Below are 10,730 nucleotides of genomic sequence, written 5' to 3'. Positions count from 1 at the left end.
AAGGTTTTATTGATGAACTGAGCAGAACTACCAATGGCTGGTACCTTTGTAAGGTGGGTTACTAAAATGAACATTGCTTTATGGGCGACAATAAATCCGTTAGTCTATAGTTAGAGATGGAAAATATGGAGGAAACCCCACAGAAGTCCAAGTAGGGGAAGAGAAAAATCTAAGACAGCTAGTTGTGTGGGTTTTACATAACATATAACCTTTTTAAATAAAGTGATCTGCATTGGCTCGTGTAGACTGTGGGAAGGCTTGGCGAGAAATGCTTTTGGGTATATTCAAGTCTGTATAAATGACTCCCAATGTGTCATCTGAAAGCTGTTAGGATTGAAAAAGGCACTGGAACCAATTCTTTCTTTTGTCTCCAGGAGGATTTGAACAGCCCACTCTCCTGGACTCAGAGAGAAGTTTTTTCACACCTCTTCCAAAGACACTGGTGCCGGAAGCATGCTCTGGGCCATATGTAAGAAACAGCTAGTGCAAAGATAGCCTTGCCGGTGTATTCCCTACGGCCTTTAAAGGGCAGAGGTAAACTGATGCAGCACCCTTATACCCACTCACACTTTGTAGCCTTTCTGCCATGTATTGTGCCACATTTTAGGATTATGCTCACAGAGGTTAAGGACATCTTTGAACCAAACAAAGTCTCATTACATAGGGAATGATGTCCTCGATATCTTAAATGGGGCTAAGCTTACTCTAAAGCTCAAATGAAATAATAAAAACATTTCAAATCTTGTAAAGTGCTAAATATAAAATATTATAACACTGCTTTGTGAAATGAGTCTCGCCTTTAGCCAGTAAAAATCTACATGTTCCAGTTTTATCAAATCCTCAGCAATCCTCCTCGTATCAGACCTATCTCATTGCAACACACTTGACTGGTTTTGTAGTTGTTCGAAGACTTCCACCGTTTACTGAATATGCCAGGTGGGGGGCCGTATCCTTGGGCCACCAAACTGTATACAAATGAAAATTATTTGGTATGGTGGTATGGTTCTTTAAACCCAGCTAAGCTGTGCAGAATGGAACCGTAATGCTCTGAAACAGGGACGCTAAGAGGGAGCAAGGGGATGTTGGGGAAAATAGGTTACTAACCGTCAAAATACTTTGATGAATAGGACCAACCTAGCACTGTTTCAGGAAACAGAGACAACAACCAAAATCAGCCCAGAGGCTGGCACTCAACTGTTTGTGTTCCCGGAAGTTCACCCCACTAAGAAAGTGAATGGCTGCATTCTCACCTGCAGAAAATTCTGGGTGGTCTGGAAGCCTAGCATTACATGTAGAGCTTTACAACAATTAGCCGGGAGGCAACAAAAGTCTGAATGGATGTGTATTTCACCAATTTTATATGAACAGTTCCACATCAGATGCTTCTTGCAGAATGTATTTCTAGTTTCTTTTTTAAAATGTCAGAGTTTTGTGTGTCTTTAACTTTATAACCTCTCTTCCATTAAATATCCTATAATGACCTTCACAGAAAAAAATAAACAAACAAGCACATTTTTAAGGTTTTTGATACACCTGGATTTACTTTTCAGAAAGGTTATATTCCCACAAGCTCAGTTTAAGATTTCCTTGCCCTTTCACCAATATTGAATATTATCCTTTTAAAAGTTGCCCATTCAACAGATGAAAATGACAACCACATATCTTTATTAACTTATATTTATTCAGTTGGGAATTCAATATTTATGTAATCTGAACTAATTTTAAGACTTCAGTAGAAAAATTCATAACTCTCAGGCTCAGTGACAACCTATTGTCAGTACATTAATTTTTAATCCAGACTATTACATTTAAATGTCACTTATCATCAACAATAATGTGTCATATTTATTGAATGTTGAGTCTGTGCCACATGCTCTGGTAAGGGCCTTCAGACATCACACATAAATCTCCCTATTCATTTTCCAGCCATTTGCCTACTTCTTAACTTCCCTTGACAGTAAAACTTACCAAGAGTCCATACTTACGGCCTCCACTTTGTCACCCTCCTCCAATTTTTTCCTCAATCCACTTGAATACCGGTTCTGTCTGCCATTTCACTGAGCTTTAAGGACACAATCTTCTTATCACCTAATTAAAATATCATTTTATATTTCCAGTCTTTCTACATACCTCAGCAGGGATCCACACAGTTGAACTATTGTTAATACAAGATATAAATGGGTGTGTCACTTTTTCCTTTGGCTTCTGTGACACGACAATTTTCTGGTTTGTCTCCTACCTCCCTGGCAGCTTTTTCACTCTATTCTCTGTGGATTCTTTACCCTGTCATCCAGTCAAGATGGGAATGCCCTAGAGATTCATTCTGGGTTCTCTTCTTGCCATCTATATTTTCTTTCTTGGGGATTTCTTCGTAGAATGTGAACTCCGTAATAGCAAGGATTTCATCTGAAATTTTTTCAGTGTTGTATTCCTAACACTTAGAACAGTACCTGGTTCATATTAAGCGCTTAAAAAATGTTTATTTGATAAATGAATTAATGAATGACTCTAGGCTCAAAGTGTAAGTATCATTTACATGTTGAAAACTTTCAAAGTATAACCTCCTGCTGGACTTCTTCAGCCTGCAGACTCCAGATCTGTGATTCTGATCACCTCCCATGTCTCCACAGGCAGGTTTACAAAGGATCTCCAATTTATCAAGTCTGAAGCACAACTCTTTTTTTTTTTTTTAACATTCTCTTTCATTTTATATATATATATATATATATATATATATATATATATATATATATTTCAATATATGAAGTTTATTGTCAAATTGGTTTCCATACAACACCCAGTGCTCATCCCAAAAGGTGCCCTCCTCAATACCCATCACCCACCCTCCCCTCCCTCCCACCCCCCCATCAATCCTCAGTTTGTTCTCAGTTTTTAAGAGTCTCTTATGCTTTGGCTCTCTTCCAGTCTAACCTCTTTTGAAGCACAACTCTTAATGACTCCAACCTGTTTGTCTTCAGCCTTCCTCATCTCATGACGTAGTTACTTCAGTGAAAACTTAGTATTTGTCCTTGATTCCCTAGCCCAACTTTTAATCCATCAGAAAGTCCCTTTAGCACTATTTCCAATGTATCTTGAATATGTCCGTCTTGCTTCATCTTTACTGCTACCCACTTGGTGAAGCCACCCACCCTCACCTCTCGTCTGACCTAGTACAACAGACTCCTCACTGTGCACCCTCACACTTATCTCTCTGTGCTAATCCACATAGAAGTCCAACGTAGTGTTTTAATTTTTTTATTGTTATTTATTTGAGAGAGAGAGAGAGAGACAGAGACAGAGACAGAGAGACAGAGACAGAGAAGGGCAGAGAGAGAGGGAGACACAGAATCCAAAGCAGGCTCCAGGCTCCGAGCTGTCAGCACAGAGCCCAACACAGAACTTGAACTCATTAACCATGAGATTATGACTTGAGCCAAAGTTGGTGCTTAACCAACTGAGCCACCAGGCGCTCCATAACAGAGTGTTTTCAAAATGTCATCTCATTCTTCTGCTTAGAACTTTCTAATGACTTCTCATTACTCTGACTTTACAATCTAAACTTACCAAGACCTGTGAGATTTGAATCATCCTTAGTATCAACTCAGGATGTAAACTGGGTCACAGAGTATGTCAATGTCTGCAATGTTGAGAAGTTTGCTGTTTTTAGGTGGAAGGTAGTAACTTCCCTCCACAATAGCCAAGGACTAGCTAATCAGATCTTTTAGTTCCAGATTATATTTACTGAAAGCTGATGCTTTGTGGAAAGGAGGACAGAGGATATTTCACAGCTGCTAAGATGGGTACTAAAGGAATACTTCTTGTAAATGAATACTGTTAAGACAGTAGCACATAAAGGAATTGCTTAAAGTAAATATTGTGTTTATACTTAAAGTAACAAAATAGTCATGAAAACTGCAACGTCAGAAATGACCACAGGCTGTTGCTATTTACCCACAATTTGGGGAATAAGTAGCATTTCTTATTGTACAGGAATTATTTCTTTTATAGACTGTCACTACATTAGGTATATTGAGTAATTTATTATGCTTGTTATAAATTATATGTATATGTATTATGTATATGAGTGTATGTATAAACACTCATATCTCAACACTTTGGCTCTATTCCATGATTTTTTTTTGTTTACCTGTGGAGATTAAAACTCTTTATTTTATTATTATTATTACTATTTTTTATTGAGAGACAGAGGGGCAGTGAGAGAGGGAGAAAGAGAATCTCAAGCACGCTCCATGCCCAGCACAGAGTCCAAAACGGGGCTTGATCTCACAACTCTGAGATCATGACCTAAGTTGAAATCAAGAGTCAGACACTTAACCAACTGAGCCACCCAGGTACTCCAAAACTCTTTATTTTAATGTGAAGGTATGCTAGAAGAAAATACCATAGAATATATATTATATTATATTATATTATATTATATTATATTTACATTATATTATTATAATATTATATTTTGTTAACCATAGAAAATATCATATATTATATTATATGTTATAAATCTATTTATATAACATATATAAATAAATTATATATTTATCATTATTGATAAAATATATAAAAATATGTAATATTTTCTTTTAAACTTTACAGTTAGACATGTAGGTATTTTATATATTCTTAAAAATTTTCAGAAAAAAACATAAGCATATTATTTTCACAGGTATATATGTTCACAATCGTACATATCTTTATGATATATTTGTAAGATATCTCAAATCCTGGCATTTCTGGTTGTATCTTAACTGTCATTTGCCTTGTTATTAAATGATAGACCCCTATTCACATTTAAATTGTCAAACTCTTCAAACATGTCTAGCTTGTTGTCTCCAGCATTCTTTTAGATTTTAACATATTTGTGACAAAGAACTAAAGATTTAAAGAAATTAACTAATCAATTCGCTAATCAAGCCTGTCCACTTCACATTTTATAGAGATAAATTAGCATACTATTTTAGAATTCTGTATCATCTGTTTTTGATCTCTAATATTAATATGGAAACTGAACTTCCTTTTGTACTTAATATTTTTCATCTAGTAGCACCCAGCTATAAAAGGATTTTAAAAGAAAAACTTTGTTTGTTGTTAATTTAAATGACTTTGAAAATCCATCCCTTAATTTTCCTTGATATATGATAATTGTCTAGTCTTTTGTCAACTTTAGTTAAAAAGTACACTTTAAGATATTCTGTCATTACTTCTATACCAACTCACAAGATTGCATGCCCCTTAATCATTAAAAGAAAATAAATTACAATATTACTATTCTTTAAAAATATGGGAACATCGGGGCACCTGGGAGGCTCAGTTTGTTGAGCAACCCCCTCTTGATTTTGGCTCAGGTCATGATCTCACAGTTGGTGGGATGGAGCCCCACATCAGGCTCTTTGCTGACACCTGGGTCCTGCTTGGGATTCCCTCCCCCCCACTCTCTCTGCCCCTCCCCTGCCTCAAAATAAATAAACTTTAAAAAAATGGAAACATCTACTGCCAGTGTGTAATGTACAGGCTAAATTTCAGGAATTGGGATGATGAATTGAACTCCATATTAAATGTTATAAAATCTACCTAGGGGTTCTTCTGTAGAAGGCTCATAAAGTAGTATGTGGTGAATGCCAAGGTTTAAATTCCTTGGCCTGAAGTAAAACATTAAAAAAATTTCTCATGGATATGAGTTTTAAAATTGTTATCAAGTTATTTCCCTTTCTGACCATTTTCATGTTTAGTTAACAAACAAACTCAAGTGAATGATAATCATATATCCTGAAGAAAAAACCTCATGATCTTTAATTGTATGAGAATTAATGTAAAGTATAGGCTTATTACTGTTTAAGAATTTCTTTTTTTAATTTTTTTAAGTTTATGTATTTATTTTGAGAGAGAGAGAGAAAGAGAGAGAGATCATAAGTGGGGTCGTGGCAGAGAGAGAGGGAGACAGAATTCCAAACAGGCTCTGAGCTGACACAGAGCAGAGCCTGATGTAGGGAACCCACGAACTATGAGATCATTACCTGAGCTGAAATCAAGAGTCAGACCCTTAACCAACTGAGCCAAGAATTTCTTAATTCTAGTACTATATTCACTTCCCCTCAAAAGTTAAAAAAATCTTTAAATTTGAATATTTTTAAGAAACATAAAAGTATAAAGAATTACAAAGCAATAACTTGTGTTTCCACTACCAAGACTTATACTGACTTTTTTAATTCTCAGAATGAATAGGTATTACAAGAAAGTAAATTCAGAAATTCTTTTTTTATGATAATGGACAATTATCTTTACAAGGTTAGATTAAAAAATCTAATATACAGAAATGACTACTATTTAGTTAACTAGACAAGCTTGAGTGATTAATAAAATACAGAGTTTAAAAAGAAGAGGTATATTTAGAAAGAATTTTGGAAATAAATATTTGCTTATTCGTTCTCAATCTTTGAAACTTTAATTTAGATTTATTTTAAATTTGAAAGCATAAAGATCAAAATAGAGATAAATGTTGCTCTTCCTTTATGGGTATTATTAGAACATGTAGTAGATGGTGAATGAATGTTTGTTATGTGTGCAAAGACTTATGATTAGCAGTATCCCTTCATAAATGTATATATCACTTGGTTTACAAAAAAGAGGCTAATATGTTATTCTACCCTAGACCCTAGAAACTAAGTGATCTGTTAAGATAGTTGATTACCCCAGAATCTAAGTTGTTGCCCAAATTATGAGAATGATGATTTTCTAAAAATAAGGGTTTAGGATAAATCTCACCAGAGAGACAAAACTCATGTAAAAGGTATTTTTTCTATATTATTTATAATAAAATATTTCCCCAAATTATGTAATTAGCAAAATATAATTTTTTCTGATAAAATTATTAGGCGATATTTTTAAAATATTTTTAGTGTCTCAAGAAAATTATTTCTGAAAAGTCATATAATCCATGTTGGTGTATCACAATGCCTATAGATTTATAGCTATGGATCTATAAATTATTAATGAAATTCTACATATCAAATTCTAGCTTAAAAATTACTCTTGTATCATGAGTTTCTTGATTCCCCAGTCAGAATTTCTGTGTTTCCTGTTCATTTGCATTGCTAAGCTTTAATTTGTGCAAGCACTAAGTACTCTGCATCTATGAACTAATAGGCTTGACACCTTCTGAAGTCTATCTAATTATTATCCCCTTTCACAGATGAGGATATTGAGAGGGGGTGAATAATTTGCCAGGATTATAGACCCAGACAGTCTAGCTCTAGTGCTGACACTCCTAACTGCTATGCCATATTACTACCAGTACTATATTTCATTATTTCATTATTTCATTATTTATTTATTTATTTATGAGAGAGACAGAGAGAGAGAGAGAGAGAGCGCGCACGTGGCAGGGGGGGAGGCAGAGAGAGAGAGAGGGACAGAGGATCTGAAGCAGGCTGTGCTGACAGCAGAGAGCCCGATGGAGGGCTTAAACTCACAAACTGTGAGATCATGACTTGAGCTGAAATTGGATATACAACTGACTAAGCCACCCAGGCATCCCCCTAATTTAATTTTTTAAAGTTTATTTATTTATTTTGAGAGACAGACAGAGAAAGAGACAGAGAGAGAGAGAGAGAGAGGAAGAGAGAGAGAACAAGTGGGGGAGGGGCAGAGAGATATGGGGGGGGAGAGAGAGAATCCCAAGCAGACTCTGTGTTCTCAGGTAGAGCCAGGCACAGGGCTTGAATTCACAAACTGTGAGATCATAACCTGAGCCAAAATCAAGAGTTGAACACTTAACTGACTAAGTCACCCAGGTGTCTCTATTTCCTAATTTAAAAATGAGGTCAACCTCATCATGTATATCAAGTAGGAAAAATCATATTGAATCATCCACTCAACAAATTCTTATGTCAATAGTCCTAACACACCAAAATCTATCTGTATTTACTGAAGAACTACCGTGTACAAGGCTTAAAGCTAGATTCTGGAAGGATACAAAAATACATGACCTTTGTCTTTAAATCCAGAAACCTTGATGGGAATGTGGATGTATTCACAGAGATATAAGCAAAATATCATGATAGCATAGAGAAAATGATGAAAACTCCAATATGAGGTGGGTAAAAGGAATGAGGAGAAAAAGAAAGCAATTAATATGAAGAGGGTCTGGTGTAGAAATTGAGGCAACATGCGTATTTGACACGAGTATTTTCTTAACACAAGAAGAACAACAAGAAGTATAAAAAATTATTTTAATTCTCATTTACTTTTCAAAAGATAAGAGGAAAACTGATTTATCTATCCATCTATCCCCTTCCTTTAATGCACTCACATAAATGCACAAAGATAATTATAAATCACAATTTTTTAAGATGACCCATGGGCTACAGCTTTTTAACTTAATTCACAGGACAGGAACAAGCTCCATAGCATGAAATAGACTGATTGGGCATTCCTAGTACAGTTCTGGCATTAGGACTCTCCAGCCTATGGACTGCCTAGGACTCTCCACCCGCTCTCAGCCTGTAGGGTACACCATTATTGGAAGTGCAGTGAAAGATATTAATGTGAAGAGTAGACCACAGCTACTTGTTCCTTTTTGTGGTTGAAGGAGGTGGTCTGTGGAAGCAATTATTCTAGAGTTGATTAGTCCCTTTTCCTATTGTTTAGTTGATATGATGAGAGTAAATGAGATTTAAAAATTATCACTAAGGAGCCTTTTTGAATTCATGTTTGTGGTATTTACAGAGCTTCAGTATTAGCTCACCAACAACTATAACGTTTTTTTTTTTTAACTTTAATTTTGAAACAGACATTTAAAAACATCACCTGCTTGCTTTCAGAATGGTTTTAGAGAAGCTTATTAAAATATGTGTCCACAAAAATGCTTTTAAAATAAAGAGTTTTTTTTTAAATAGGTGGAAAACATACTATCACAGGAGGAAATACATTAACTGGTTATATCCTACACTTAGCTTAGAGATTCCTGGCAGCTGATAACAAAGAAAGGAGGATGGATTTCATAACTCTTATTATCTTGGAAAATATATAGCTGCTTCTTCAAAGAATGAAATTTTTTGTTACCAATTTAAAAAAAATTACATATAAAAGTCACTGAACAAAATATATATTGTTATATTTACTATTATAGTTTTATACGATTTTTCCTATATAGACTCTTGATAAAAATCAAGGGCATCATATCAAAATTTTAGTAATTTTTAAATTATTTGTAATAATTTTTGATGATTTTTGGTAAACAATTTATAAATTATTTAGTATAAAATCTGTGACAGTGGTGAGGAACTTAGATTATGTGGTCCAAGTGTACTACTTTCTGATTTAACTTGCTGTGAGGTAATTCTCAATCTATTAGACAAATGATCCATACATGCTCCTCTAAATGTTCTCTTTGGGTATGTACTACTTTGAGCTTTTGTTTAGAAACTAGATTGGGAGGTATGTCCTCTCTCCTGAAAATTATGTTGCTAATAAAACACATTTTGAATACAGGTTCTGTATTAGGAATAAGTATGTTTAGCTCTCAGGTGTTTAGTGTGGTAGTATAAAATACAGTTGTAGAAACAAAATGCTAATGTTCAAATGCAAAACTTACTCTCTTTTTAGTGGTGGGACCTCAGTGCTTTAGCATCTTTTATAAAATGAGATTAATGATAGAGAGGGTTTAGGCAAGGATAAAATACATAGGTATTATGTACTTACTATGTAATTGAACGCTCTTATTGTCTCAGACAAGTGCCTGTTTCACATGCTGTTATGACCTTCAGGAAGTTAGACTGGATTCTGCTTATAGAGAAGAACTCCCTCCTGCACAGAGGTGAAATGAAAGATGCCAATCCTCAAGGCTAGTCTTTTCCTTTAAGACGCAACTTTTGAGATACTCAAATTCCTTAAGATGTATTTGAAAAGTGCATGGCCAGAATAATTTTACCCTTAAACTTTAAGAATAAGCCATCTACCTCAGATATGGTTTTATACCTTTGAAATGTTTGACCTTGAATTATACCAAAATTGCCAGCTAGACTAGCAAAAGTTAGTGGTTAAATCCATTTCTAGAAAATTAAATAAATGATGTACCAGACTTGATTATTGAATATTGCTATCATAAATTTTAGTTTAGTATAATTAATATCAGAAGTATTATTAGTTAGCAATAACAAGGCGAGAACTTATAAAATATAAAGATTTGAAAACACAAAGCCTATACTATGACATTTCAGTAGGGCTGCTTAAAACATTTCATAATATAGGAATGGGTCTCATTGTAGACATGGCTTAGGAGAGAAAATATGCAATACTGGACATAGGGGCCCAGTGGGGAACCCCAGTGAGTCAACGGGTCTTTCTCTTGCTTCTCACTGGACCGAACTGACCCCCAAACTCAGGGGCACATTAATTAATTAATTAAGAAGTATTGTCTCTGGTATATTTTTAATTTACTGATGTAATCTCCTATCTGTGGTCACCAGCTGTGATACCTAGAGTGACCTATGCAGAGTTATTATTAAGGAAAAAATAATGATTTCTTTCTACCAAAGTGCCTCTTTATTAAGCATGAGTTATTAGTACTTGCAGTGTTTTATCTGGCTTTAATCTGAGTCTAGGTCCACTAGACCTAGAGCATATTGGAAAGGTATTCCCAAGCCCTAGGACCCAAAGGGCTTCAATAACTATTAGTTGAATTGGATTGAGAGGGATTAAAGAAGTAAACACTCCAA

This window comes from Panthera onca, chromosome B3, assembly GCF_046562875.1.
Source record: "Panthera onca isolate mPanOnc1 chromosome B3, mPanOnc1 haplotype 2, whole genome shotgun sequence".
NCBI lineage: Eukaryota > Metazoa > Chordata > Mammalia > Carnivora > Felidae > Panthera > Panthera onca.
Note: the sequence above shows the minus strand (reverse complement) of the source record.